This window comes from Microtus oregoni, unplaced genomic scaffold (assembly GCF_018167655.1).
Source record: "Microtus oregoni isolate MIOR12 unplaced genomic scaffold, Mior012 000012F_ref0000307, whole genome shotgun sequence".
Lineage (NCBI taxonomy): Eukaryota > Metazoa > Chordata > Mammalia > Rodentia > Cricetidae > Microtus > Microtus oregoni.
In genome coordinates, this window is record NW_024543071.1 from 1,664,860 (window position 1) to 1,679,019 (window position 14,160).

Consider the following 14,160-nt stretch of genomic DNA (forward strand, 5'->3'; position numbering starts at 1 on the left):
TGGGTTAACAAATATTTCTTATATACAACAAGAGCCTGATCCATAAAAGAAAAAAATGATAAATTTATCAAAGTGTACAATTTTGTTTGCAGAAGACACTTGATAAGAAAATAAAACTAGGGAGCTGGAAAGGTGGATCCATATTTGCTTATACTTACTGTTTTAGCAAAGTGGTCAGATTTAGTTAGCTCACAACCGTGTGTAGGGAACCCATACCCACTCTGACCTCCACTGACTTCAGGCACAGAAGTGGTACATATATACACACATATTTATATATGAATATAAATACATGCAGACAAAAAATCATATACATAAAGCAAATCTTTGTAAAGGAAGTAAAAGCATAGGTCTTACTGCAAAGCAAAACAGTTGCAAATCTGTTATTTCTAACAAAGAACTTGCATTGAGAATATGTAAATTCTCAAAACTCATCAATAATAAAACACTCTACCCAATTTTAAAGTGGAAAAGGAAGTGAACAAAGGCCTCCTCAAAAAAGATACATAAACAGCAATAAGCAAATGAAAATGTTCAACATTATTAGTCGCTAGAGAAATTTGAATTGGCATCGCATTTTAAGCATCGCTACACGTCTATTATAATGCCTGTGCTGTTTTAATGAAAATTGCCAATATCGAGTGCTGATGAGAAAGGTCACATGATGTATTGCTGATGAAAATCAAAGTTAGCATAAAAGTGAGGTTAACAGTCTACAAAGAAAAATAAGTAATCTCCTAGATGTATTTAAGGGAAAATTTATATTTTCCCATATGATATTTAGTGATCATTGTCAACTTGGCATCATCTGGAATCACCTAGGATACAGACCTCTAAACGTGCCTGTGGAGGGTTATCTTAATTACTCTGAGATGAGAAGATCAGGCCATGGTGGACCACACCATTCCCTAGTTGAGTCCTGGACTGCATCCCTGATAAAAAGAGAGCTGAGCTGCAGTAAGCATTCATTGCTCTCTCTTCTGACAACAGACGTAACATGACCAGTTTCCACAACTCCTGCTTCGACTTCCCTGACAGGAGGCTGTACTTGAACTATGAGCAAACATAAACCTTAAGCTGCCTTTATTGAATATTTTATCGCAGCAACCAGAGTCTCCTTCAAACAAAGACACACCCTTCAGAAAAAAAAAAAACCTTCTACATAAATAAACACCTAAGACAATTTGTTAGTTCTCAAAACAAAAACAACCCCAACTGACTTAAATGTGTAAAAATAAAGTAGACTATTACTCAGCAATAAAACAAACTTGTTTCCCATGACAACAGAGATAAATTTGCTCGCACTTTTCTGAATGCAAGAAGTCAGGCCTCAAGGCCACAGTTTCTATTGCTTGGCTTAAAAGGCATTTGGGGTAAAGTAAAACTATAGAAATGGAAAACAATTTGGTGGTTGTCAAGGTTGGGAACCTATGGATTACTCAGTTTCCACAGAACTAAGCCAGGCAAGATGACAATGCAGTTGTGATCACACATAGAGATGGGGCCGGGAGGATCACAAGTTTAAGGCTAGCCTACACTACATAACTAAATTTTGTCTCCAAATAACATTTATAAAAACTGTATAACTCTGTTGTGGCTTTAATGAGAAATCTCTACCATAACCCCACACTACGCAGACTTGTGTATTTGAATAAATGACTCCCAGTTGGTGGAACTGTCTGGGAAGGATTAGGAAGTGAGGCCTTGTTGGAGGAGGTGTGTCACTGGGAGTAAACTCTGAGGTTTCAAAAGTCCATGCCATTCCCAGTCACTTTTAATCTGCCTGTGCTTATGAATCAGATGTAAACCCTCATCCCCTGCTCTGACACCAAGCCTGCCTGCTGTCATGCTCCCCACCATGATCATGGATTCTGTCTCTCTGGACGGAGAGCACCAGTGAGCAGTTTCTTTTATAAGTTATCCTGATCGTGATGTCTGCACAGTAATATAAAAGTAACTAAGACACAGGCGGGCACACAAGCAGGCACGTCCCCCGACTACTGTAAATATATACGCTCCCCAGCTCTGCTGAATGAGTGGGTTTAGAAACAGTCACGTCCTATAGGAATGAGACAAGCTAGCCAGATCATGGCTTCTAAGTACTGCTCTCCTATAAAAGCAAGCTGGATGATTCCAAGACAGGCTAGAAAACCATACTATAAGCCTGAAACACCTCTAGGTGCCACAAAGGAAGAAACTGAAAATTAAAGACGAGAAGGCAAAGGCATGTTACAAAGGCTGAAAGTCAACCAAAGAGGGCTGGGAAGACTCACAACTGGAACGTCTGGAACCACAAAATAAGTACGAGCAGTGCTGGATCACCACCATAGAGCAGAACAAATTATAAGGCCTTCCGCTGTTAACTAAATGAGAAGTGACTTACTTCAGGACATAAAAATTACATCCAATAAATCTAGAAAGGATGCTGAAAGGAGGGTCACCCTTAAGTGACGGGGTCTACTAGTGAATGCTAAAATTAGCTAATTGCTATGTCTCCCAAGCCCACCCCAAGACACGTGCTGAAGGCCAACAGTCTGAAGAGCTGCCTGGTGTTGATGGGGGCTTTGGAAAGTGGTGCGTGTCCTCAAAGGAGATTCTGAGATCAGTTCCTTTTCTATCTCTGTTTCTTTTTGTGCCATGTGAGGGTATCCACCACCACAATGTATCACAGGACCAAGATAACGGGGCCAGGTGACAATGGACTGAAACCATGGGCCGACACACACCTTTTCTTCTAAATGATCTTCCAGGTATTCTGTCATGGAAAGCTAATAACTCACTAGTGTTTAATTGGAAATGGGATACCCTCTCAAGGTATCTCTTTTGAGATATTTATTGGTCATAAAGGAAAAAATAACACCTCTTATTTATAACCATTTCTTCCATTTTTTTTAAACATTCACTATTGGAGGAGTGTAGGGATAAGTCCCGCCCCTTAGGGGGCGTGTTTGCCTCGGGCTAATGTCTGCCTATAAATTTGGCGAGCAAGCTCTGAGTGCTTGCTTCTGCTTTCCTGGTCTCCGCGGGAACGGTGGTTCTGTAAGTCTATTTCTACATTAAAGCTATATATATATTTTTACTCTCTGTCTGCATTCGTTTACGCCGCTACAGAGGAGGGGTGCTTGCTCAGGAACGAGGTTCACAAGACCGCCTCCCCAAGTGATATAATATAAAAAAGCAGTAACAATTGCTCTGGAAGGGAGGCCCCGCTGAGTTGTAGCAAGACCTGCTGCAACTGAATCAGCTTTCATGAATGATCAGCCATGCTGAGGTGGGGTGTTTCGGGGGAGGAAACCGTTGAAGGAAGGAAGCCCTGAAGGAGGCACATAGTGCTATTACCTTGATTTAATACTCGCCATGATTTAATCAGACCAGCCCAAACCAGTGAGACTCCTCAAAATTGCTGGCCTTTCCTCTTCAAAAGTACCAACATCACAAAGAAAACAAGGAAAGGCTGGAGAGCCACAGTGCTTCAGGAGAAATTGCAGCAATGGCTGTGGAACCTGGCAGACAATGGAACAGAGAAAGAACTGGGATGCCCAAATAAAGTCTATAGTTCAGTGAGTATTAATTGTTGAATTTTGATTATCGTAGTACAACAAAGTCTAAATTCAAAACTGAATGGTAGTTCCCACCAAATATGTATTGCTGTTTGCACCAATGTAAAGGAAAAAAAATCTCAATGAATCCTAGATTGAAGTTTCATAAGGTGGGTCTGATCTATATACTCATTAGCAGTAGCAATGTGTATTATGTACATACATGTGCTGTGTGTGTGTGTGAATAGCATGTCATACATCACATCACAGAACACTCAAACTGTAATGTGGTAGTAAATCTTACCCATGCATTTCTCAGAATGAAAGAGATTATAGGTGATGCTATTTTTTTCTTCTTTTATATCATTACTTTCTAATTCTTCTGTCACTAACCTGTTTTACTGGGCATTTTCCAACTTTTGCCATTTAAATGTTGTATGTAATCTAGTATAGAGCTGGATTAAAGGTTGGAGGAAGATCTACCTCTAACACTGAGCCCCAAGGCATGAGAAGATGGGGATGGGGACCATGGCCTTAAACTTCTATCTAGTCCCCACATCATCCCAGATTATCTTGGGAGGTATTGAGTCTTCTCTTCCTCCTCATATTTCTGTCTTCAAGCAGGTATCTGATCTCTACCCTCAAGGGTCTCATCTTTGGCTACCAAGACTTGAGTCTTCTTCAAAGTTCAATTTCTACAAGAGCCATGAGGAGAGATGAGTCCCAATCCCTTGAGTATCTCAGGCCGAAATAGGAAGCATCAGGGGTCTTGGCCCAAGTTGCCTTTCACATATAGAATGGAGATGCTGCAGGGTACCTGTGGGGTGTGTGTGTGTGTGTGTGTGTGTGTGTGTGTGTGTGTGTGTGCGCGCGCGCGTGCGTGTGGTTTAAGAGATAGAGAAAAAACAATGACAAAGAGACGGAGTTCAGATCCTAAAAATCCTTCCTTCAAAGCCCTTAAATCTGATCAGAGGAGATTCAACCAGGAACTAACAGTCATTTAGTTTAAACACTCTTTGCAAAGTGATTCTGCCTGCTCAATTTGTGAGAAGTTTAATTTGGGGGCAAGTATAATTGGACTTCGTGAGACAAAGCAGATGGTGGAAGCTGAGAGCTCGGGCATGGAGGGCTCAGAAGAGGCTAGCACTGCAGCAAGCACCTCCTGAATGACTCCCTGAGTAGTGGACACAGGCAAGTGCCCTTGCAATTGCAAATTCAACTTCTCTGAGATTATTTTTCTTTTGAAACAATTTTTGGCAGCTTTTGATCTTCTAAACTGAAAAAAAATCAAAGAAATCTGTTTCTGCGGAGTATTAATAGCAAAGGAATTTCTGGACACTGCAAAGCAGGGGAGGGGTGTGTAGCATCTCAGCTTTATTCATCTTCAAAGCAAACTAAATATAGTTTTGAAAAATAGAAGCAGGAGACCCTACAGATTTTTTGGAGGAATGGAACAAACCTCTTTGCACAAGAAAAAGATGACATGAACTTTATCCTGAAGAACATTCACCAGATTGTTGTCCACTTAATACCTACACGAGGGATGGCAGAGGGATCTGTACTTTCTATCAAAAGTATAAACAAGGAACCACAGAGCTCAAGCACTGTCATCAATATGGGTGTTGTCTTCCCTTCCCCTGATGGAGTAACAGTATCCCAGGGGCAGGAGATACAAGGCTTCTCTAACTAGCAAATATCTAGCCACTTTGAACAATGCTTCGGAGCAACCCCAAGACCCCAGAACTCAAACCCAGGAAACATGTGGATCACCATGGCAGCCGAGCACATACTCTGTAGACGTTTGAGATGTGAGCATGTTGATAGATCATTTGAAATCATAGTTACCTAAATGTAACTGTGAGTCAGACCTTCTAGGCATGGCCAGCCAGCAACCCGAACATTAGAGCCAACTGCTGATTGTGGCGTGTTCTGTGAGGAAAACAAATGAGATAATATGATGAAGATGTCTAAGGGATGGGTGGTGATTTAGAGAAGAAGTTTCTGAAAAAGAGATTCTGAGACAAGAATTAGAAGATGGAGTACCAACTCTTCAAAGAGCTATGGAGAATGCTATTCCAAAGCAGGATACACTAACTGCAAAGGCCTGGGACCTAGTAACAACATCTTCCACATCTGATCAGTTTTTACCTTTCTAGAACATGCCTATGGTGCCTCAGGCACCTACATCCTTCTACCAGCTAGACTATCTACTTACTATCTGTTCCTTCAACAGGCCAAAGGGGCCAAGAGCTACAACACCTAGTAGCAGCTTCAGTCAGTGCACAGTCTGAGTGTGTGAGCAATTGGACCCACTTCTCTACCCTTGTAGCAGGAGCACAGTACTCTCAATAATAACCCAAAGAGATGCACCTGGCGATTGGTGCATTGTTCTCCACAAAGGATCCAGTTACCCTACTCCATACCCAAGGCTACCTTCTAGAATCACCTCCAAATCGATTTCTGGCATTCCAACTATGGCCTAACACAAGCTGAAGAGCATTTGACTGGGGAGCGCAGGGAAGACTGACGCTCAAGAACACCAATGGGAACAGGCACATCAAGTCAGGCTCCCAACCGCCTAAGGGTGTTTACTTCCCAGTCATTTCTCAAAGACAGACCCAGGGCAAAGAACTTCCAAGCAAGGACTTCGCCTTAAACTCATACTGCACCCTACAACATTCCTCCTTTTCTTCCTTTCCCCAACCTCTGCCCCTATCCAAGAAACCACTGAACTCTGAGGACAGAGTCCAAGTCAAGGTCGAGGTTTCTCTTCACTGTTAACTTGCCTAGGCGTAAAATGACCTAGGAGACATGCTTCTGGATAAGTCTACCTGGGGATTTTCACAGAGGTAGCTGAAGATGAAAGATTCGCCCTGAGTGTTGGTGGCCAGGACACTGTAGGGTTCCTGAACTGAGAAAAGAAAGGAATGGGAGAAAGCAAGCTGGACACCGTTCTCCCTCTCTCGTGGGCAGCAGATGCACTGTGGACAGCTGCGTCAAGCTCCTGCAGAAGTGTCTTTCCTGCAGACATGTATTTCCTACAGAAGTGTCTTTCCCGCTGTTTATACTGTAATGTGAGACAGAACCAACCCTTCCTTCCTCCTTACACTGCTTTGGTCTGGGTTCTCCCATAACAATGAGAAACGTGACCCATGAAGACTATAGACTTCAGAGCCCTGCTGGCAGGTTTGGGTCCTGACTCTGACCTCACCGTGGGCTTAGGATCCTGACCAGGGACATAAGGCATTTGGGCTTCTGGAACAAATAGATTATCTCTTATTCAGAGGGGACAGATAGAACATTATGGGTTGAGAAGGGACAAGCATCATCCACTCTCTCACTTTAGAGGATACTCTTTGTCACTCCAATAGAGAGGGACACTAGCCTGTGTCCCTGGACAATAAAGCTTGGAGTACTTCAGGTGTTCTCTAAACAACCTGAGAAGCAAAGAGAATTAATTTTAATTGATTGTTATTAAAAGTGTTCCACACATGTACATGTGATAACAGTTCAAATTGGACATGTCAATGTGTTTCATAAATCTTAAATTAACAGAAAGCTCAGATCATCCTGATAAAAATTTTAGAACCAAAGTCATTGCAGAAAAGCTAGGTCTATAATTTCTAAATTCTAAGAAGAGCCAGCATAGCTGAGAAACAAAGCAACTCTTGAGTACAAGGCAGAGAAGAGAGAACCCAGACGCTGCAAAGAAGAGACAGTGGCAGGCTAGGAGAAAGAGAAGACTGAGAACAGAGGGCCGGGAACACAGAGCATCTGCGCCCTGTATGTCAGTCCCCAGGCATCATGGAACTTAACCAAGACCAAGAGAAGGGTGTTCACTGAAGACAGGAAGCCATAGCAGCTGAATAAAGACAAGAATTCCACAGGAAACTGAGGCAGTGGTGTGAGGACAACTCAGTGAAGGCACCAAGGTGTTAATGTTGTTGGGAAAGGGGGGTTCAGCAGGAATCAAGATGAAAATGGGGTTAGAGTAAAATATACAAGGTCATAAGATCATTTTTGTTGGCACCAGAAGCCTTCAAGGTTAAGTCCTAAGAGAGACTACTAAAGCAAAGAGCTTCAAATATTGGCCATTCAGAAGGATGCAGGGGAAGGCTGTCCTTTTTCGCTGCAAACCGGAAGATTCCAACCCCAATCCCGAGTCTCAGTTCAGCTGAAGCTCAAAAATCAGTGTTTCCTGACTCGGGGAACACAGCCATGAAGGCTCTAGAGCCAAGCTCAAGGATTCCAGGGTCCTGCTCTTCCTCCAGCCAGCAGGCCACACTAATGCAGGCTATGTGTTCCTGGCCCTGCTCCCACCCAACTGTCCTTTTGACTAAGGACATTCTGAGCCACATGTGAGCCACACCCCTCATAGCAATGATTCCCCTAGATCTGGCCTCTGACTGAGTCCCATGCCTCTGGATCTTCAATACATTCTGCCTCCTTCTGGAATAGGTGAATGCCCTGGTGGTACAGTTCATAGCTGTAAGAGGGATCTGCCGCTACCGGTATCTTCCCCCAGCAAGTTCCCAACATGCCGAGACCCCTGGGGACTTCAAGCTTGGTTGCGAAGGAGCAAGAAAAAAGGCGTGAACCTCACCAGATTTGCCCATGAGACCTGGATTGAGTCAGCTCTATCACACCTCTACCGTCCTACGACTATGGGGGTCTTTTCAAAGGTCACACGGGGGGGGGGGGGACTTGTCATGTAGTTCAATGGGTAGAGTGTGCTTGTTTAAGCATGCATCAAGTTCTAACTTAGATTTCTATCACCACATAAACTAGGTGTGGTGGCCCAGGGCTGTGATCCTGGCACTCAGGAGATAAAGGCAGGAGGATCGAGAGTTCAAGGTTGTCCTTGGCTACAGTGCAATCTCAGTGTCAGCTGGGACACACACAGGAGGCACTGATGCAAAATAAAAAGGAAAGAAAAGAGTTACAAAAAAGGAAAGAGCACAGAATAGTCACCTGTCTTCTCAACACCACTGACACAAGGTCATCATTCTGACTTTACAGAAGGTAAGGACGGGATTGAGGGAGGAGTTAGGCAAATGCACACTGGGTCCTGAAAAGCACTTTGGGAATGTACCAGGATCCGCTGGACTCTGTCATGAGTAACAGTGTCTCCGTTTACTGTCACCAGCTGCCACCCTTCCAACACTCTTGAAACTGCAGACCAGGCACAGCCAGGGAGACAGGGTAAAGGGACACCACCTCTGCAAACACTTGGCTCTGCATCCCGGCCAAATCTCCACTCAGCTCCTGTTCACTCTTAATTTAGCTCCAATCTCAACACACAATTCATCTTGTTCCCGGGTCCGTCACACTTGAGAAGCAACAAATTAGATAGAGGCAGGCAAAGCAGAAAGAGCAGCTCATAGAGGAGGGCGACACATAAACTCAGTGGTCAGCAGGTACACGGGATCACAACCATGAGTTTGCATCATAAGGAACCACCCAAGGAGGAACGTTAAAGCAAAGCTCAAAGTGAGACCTGGAGGCAGGGGCTATGAAGGAACCCAAGTTACTGACTTGCTCTCCAGGCTCATGTTCCTTTCTTATACCTCCCAGGACCACCTGCCCAGGCTGGCATCACCCACAGTGGGCTGTGTAGTGATATTATGTTTGTGTTTTAACAAAGCTTGTCTGAAGATCAGAGTGCAGAGCTAAGCCACTAGAGGCTGTGGGTGGCATGCATGTTTAATCCCAGGACTCAGGGGACAGAGGGATCTCTGTGAGTTCAAGGCCACCCTGGGTTACACAGAATTGATCCAGTATAAAAGAGAAACAGTGCTCACACAAAGGTGATCTCAGCACTTGGGATCACATGCCTTTATCCTAGCACTAAGGAAATTGAGACAGGAGTGATATGGCTGGGCAGACAGAGAAATAAAAGGTAGGAGGAGACAGGAGCTCAGTGCAGTCTGAGGAGGCAGTCTGAGGATAGGATCGCTCCTTTGGTCTGAGCATTGGTAAAGGTAAGAACTCTAGTGGCTGGCCGCTCTGGTTTCTCCAGCTTTCACCCTCTGATAGCTGACTCAGAGTTTTTATTATTAAGACCAATTAGAATTTGTCATAGGGCTGGACCCTCCCACCTCAGTAATCATCTAAAACATGCCCCATGGCTTACCTATAAGCCAACACTACAGACGCATTGTCTCAATTGAGGGTTCTTCTGCTTGGATGACCTTAGTCTGTGTCACACAGACACAAGACTAACCAGCAGAGCAGTTTATCTATAGATATTGTTGGAGACAGTAGGAAAGACCTTATGGTCTGTTGAAAAATCTACTGGGGCATGGTCATTTCAAACGTTTCTTTGGGAAATAATCAAAACTGTGTTCTATGAGCAGGCAGGGCCTAGTGGTTCATTAAACAGCAGTTAAAGGTAGAAAACATGTTAAGTGCCAGGAGTGATGCCCACAATACACTGGGAAGTATAGAAATCCAAACACACAAGGAGAGGAATCACTGAGTGCAGATGTGCATATAAACTTTAGGTAAGTATGTTTATATACATATGAGTCATATACAGAGAGAGAACATGCCGAAGAGAGAAAGCCAAAGAAAGTCTGAAAAATTACTCTAGAAATATTTTTTAAACGATTACCTGTGGATTAAAGGGTTATAGGTAGCTTTATTGCTCCTTCCTCCTTTTTGTTTATCTTAATTCTCTTTTAAAAAATAGCATATACTACTTGTGTGAGATTTTTGTTACTTCCCCCTCCCCACGCTCCTGTTGGTGAATTAATGATAAAAATAGTTTCCCACACCCAGTCTCTGACTGTGAAATCTCCTAAGGTCACCTTCTTGTCGCTTTGTAGTTCTTCAATATCCTGTGGAAGAGTCTGGCATGATTTCATGAGCTGCGACCAGACATGGTTGGTGAGCAATTAGCCAGCTCTGGGCAGTGGCTCTCCCAGGAACCACTCCTTGAGGAGGAATAAGAGGCTCCCAAGGTAATTTCTAGGATGGGAAGTCAATTAGGAAACTTAGCACCTAGACATCACCCCTCCAGTAAGTAACCTAAACAGTCAGCCCTAAGTTCTGGTGATCCAGAAAGCGGCTAAGCTGATGGGGAGAGACCAGCTTTGAGCATGATCTGTTTCTCAGCACTGTCACTGGGTTTCACACACACACACACACACACACACACACACACACACACATATGCATATACATACAGACACACACATACACACACATATACACATACATACACACAGACACACACGCATGCACACGCTCACACACACTCACACACATACATACATACTTAAATCACACATTGACTCTCACACACTAATACTGGAAGACTTCAATACTCCCTTTGCCAACAGACAGGTCATCCAGACAAATACTTAACAGAGAAATGCTGGACCTAACTGATAGAATAAATCAAATGGCCCTAACAAATATTTGCAGAACATTTTACCCCCAAACAAAAGAATATATACACCTTCTTCTCAGTATCTCATGGAACTTTCTCCAAAAGTGACCATACAATTAGACACAAAGTAAATCTCAGCAGACGCAATAAAATTAAAATTACACCCTGAATCCTATCTGACTAATGCTGTGGGATAATTCTTCTGTACGCTGTGAATATATGTTGCTCTCATTGGTTGAAAAATAAAAGCTGTTTGACCAATAGCCAGGCAGGATAGGGTTAGGCAGAACAATTAAACCTGGTACTTGGATAGGGAGGAGTGGAGTCAAGAGAGAAGTAAGCAGAAGCCCAAGAAACAACATACCAGCTGACTGGTATAAGCCATGGCCATGTGGCAATGCATAAATTAATAGAAATGGCTTAATTTAAATGTAAGAGCTAGTTAGTAATAAACCTGAACTACAGGCCAAACAGTTTGTAATTAATATATTTCTGTGTGATTATTCGGGACTCTGTGCTTGGGACATGCCTCTGATTACAGCCTGCCAGGTGAATTAAAACTGGATATCAAAAAGAACAGAAATTTTACATACTCATTGAAACTGAATAAGGTACTACTTGATGAAAGATGAGTCAGGTTGATGGAAAGGCAGATGTGGCCCATGCAGACCTAGCAGCTCCCATGCACAGTGGACAATCCAGGGCAAGGCTCTTAACTCACCCTCAAGTTGTAAAAGAAGCAGACTGTGCTGTCCCAGTGGCAGGGGTTAAAGGGAGTGACATGGTAGAACTGGTCAGTGATGGCACCCAGCAAACTATAGAGAAATATGGGAGAAATGTAGACAAATCTAACTTTCTTCATGTGGAAAGGCATTGCTCTGTTGGCCTGCACTGCTGAGGGGAGGAGCTTTGTATCTTATAGAGAAACTAAGGCCTAGAGAACCCATGATCATCTGGAGGTTGCTGGCCTGGTGAATGGCGGGGCAGGATTTGAAGTTACCACCTATCCTCCAACTGCTCTTCCACCCTGGCTCTGAGAACAACCTTGTATTATCGCAGATCCAAGTGATAATCTGAGCCTTTCTCACCAGCCAATGGCTTCATCACCCTGGAAGCATATTTTAGGAAGGGGAGGGTCAGGCACCCAGAGGCTGAAACTCTTAGACTTCTTGGTCCTAGGACCTCTACTGTGTCCCTTTCTTCCTCCCCTACCTTATTTACCATTTGTATCTCAAACAACAGAAAGATTCCCATGGCACATCCTCCACTCTCAAGTGCTCCTCCTCATCTGGCTTCTTGCTTACAAACCACATCAGGTTTTGTCTGATTTGAGAGCACCGCACATTCAAGGTCATGAAGAGATTGAAGGTGGCTTATTAGTCAAGGCTGTTTATTGACAAATTATCTATGCCTTAAAATAAGAAAGACTACAGCCGTAGTCTTTTTTGGTTCCTGTCCTGGAACTAGCTCTTGTAGCCCAGGCTGGCCTCGAACTCACAGAGATCCGCTTGCCTCTGCCTCCTGAGTGCTGGGATTAAAGGCGTGCGCCACCACTGCCGGGCTTAGTTAATCTTTTATCCAGTCACTTCACTAAAGGTGTTTGTCAGCTGTAGGAGTTCCCTGGTAGAACTTTCAGAGTTGCTTATGTATTCTATCATATCATCTGCAAATAAGACTTTCTTTTCTTCCTTTCCAATTTGTATCCCTGATCTCCTTAAGTTGTCTTATTGTTGTACCTAGAACATCAAGTACTATATTGAATAGGTATGTAGAGAGTGGACAGCCTGGTCTTGTTCCTGATTTTAGTGGAATTGCTTTGAGTTTCTCTCTACTTAATTTGATATTGGCTTGCTGTATATTGCTTTTATTATATTTAGGCATGTCCCTTGTATGCCTGATCTCTCCAAGGCTTTTATCATGAAAGTTTGTTGGGTTTTTTCAAAGGCTTTTTCAGCATCTAAGGAAATGATCATGTGCTTTTTTCTTTCAGTTTTATTATATGGTGTATTACATAGATTTTCATGTGTTGAACCATCCGTGCATCTCTGGAATGAAACCTACTTGGTCATGGTGGATGATCTTTTTAATGTATTCTTGAATTCAGTTTGCCAGTATTTCATTGAGTATTTTTGCATGTTTGTCCATGAGTGAAATTGGTCTGTAATTCTCTTTCTTTGTTGAATCTTTGTGTGGTTTGGTTATCAGGGTGACTGTGGCCTCATAGAAATAATTTGGCAATGTTCCTTATGTTTCTATGTTGTAGAATAATTTGAAGAGTATTGGTATTAGTCTTCTTTGAAAGTTGGGTAGAATTCTGCACTGAAACTGTCTGGCCTTGGGAGACTTTTAAAGACTGCTTCTACTTGCTTAGGGATTATTGATCTATCTAAATTGTTTGCCTGATCTTGATTTTAACTTAGATAAGTGGTAGCTATCAAAAAATGTCCATTTCTTTTAGATTTTCCAATTTTGTGGAGTACACTCTTTTGAAGCATGACCTAGTGATTCTCTGTATTTCCTCTGAGTCTGTTGTTATGTCCCCCTTTTTGTTTCTGATTTGGTTACTTTGGATATTCTCTCTCTGCCTTTTAGTTGGTTTGGATAAGGATTTAAAAATATGGAACATTTCACAAATTTGCATGCCATCCTTGAGCAGGGGCCATGCTAATCTTCTTTGTATCATTCCAATTTTAGTATATGTGCTGCTGAAGCAGACACTCATAAAGGCTATTTTAAGGTCTTTGTACTGTGCTTCAGCTATGTTGGAATTCTCAGGGCATCTTGAAGTAGAAGAGCTGGGCTCTAGTGACTGCTATTGTGTTTCATGCTGGTACCTGGTCATCTGAGTTTGAGAAGATTGTACTTCTGGTCTTGTCTTTGTCTAGTGAGTGTCTTGTTCCTTGGTTTTCATTGCCCTCTCTGGTTCTTGGGTTAGTGTGGTGCCTGTGTGTTGTCTGGTTGGGAATTATTCTGGGATCCCGTTAGGTATGGACACTTAGGAATGGGGTTGACTTGGCGGAGTGGGCTGGGAGAATCCACAAGAGAATGGAAGGTATGTTCCTCCAAGATCTACTTAGTCCTCTTGAGATGGGGACAGAGAGTGAGGAGAGGATGCAACCTGTCATCTGTTATGAAGCTGGGGATGAGCTTGGGGGACTGGATTTGGAGGAGAGGAGGGACAGGAAGCTCTGAAGCTCTTCTGTCTACTTTGATGACCTACTTGCCTCT

The 14,160-nt window shown here is 43.1% G+C and overlaps 1 non-coding gene across 1 annotated transcript; it reads right to left on the reverse strand.

The window, feature by feature from the left end:
* Positions 1-13,543: 13,543 nt before the first annotated feature.
* On the reverse strand, positions 13,544-13,648 carry LOC121454815. The gene has a single exon (XR_005975336.1). It is a non-coding gene; the product is annotated as a U6 spliceosomal RNA (small nuclear RNA).
* Between the last annotated feature and the right edge of the window lie 512 nt (positions 13,649-14,160).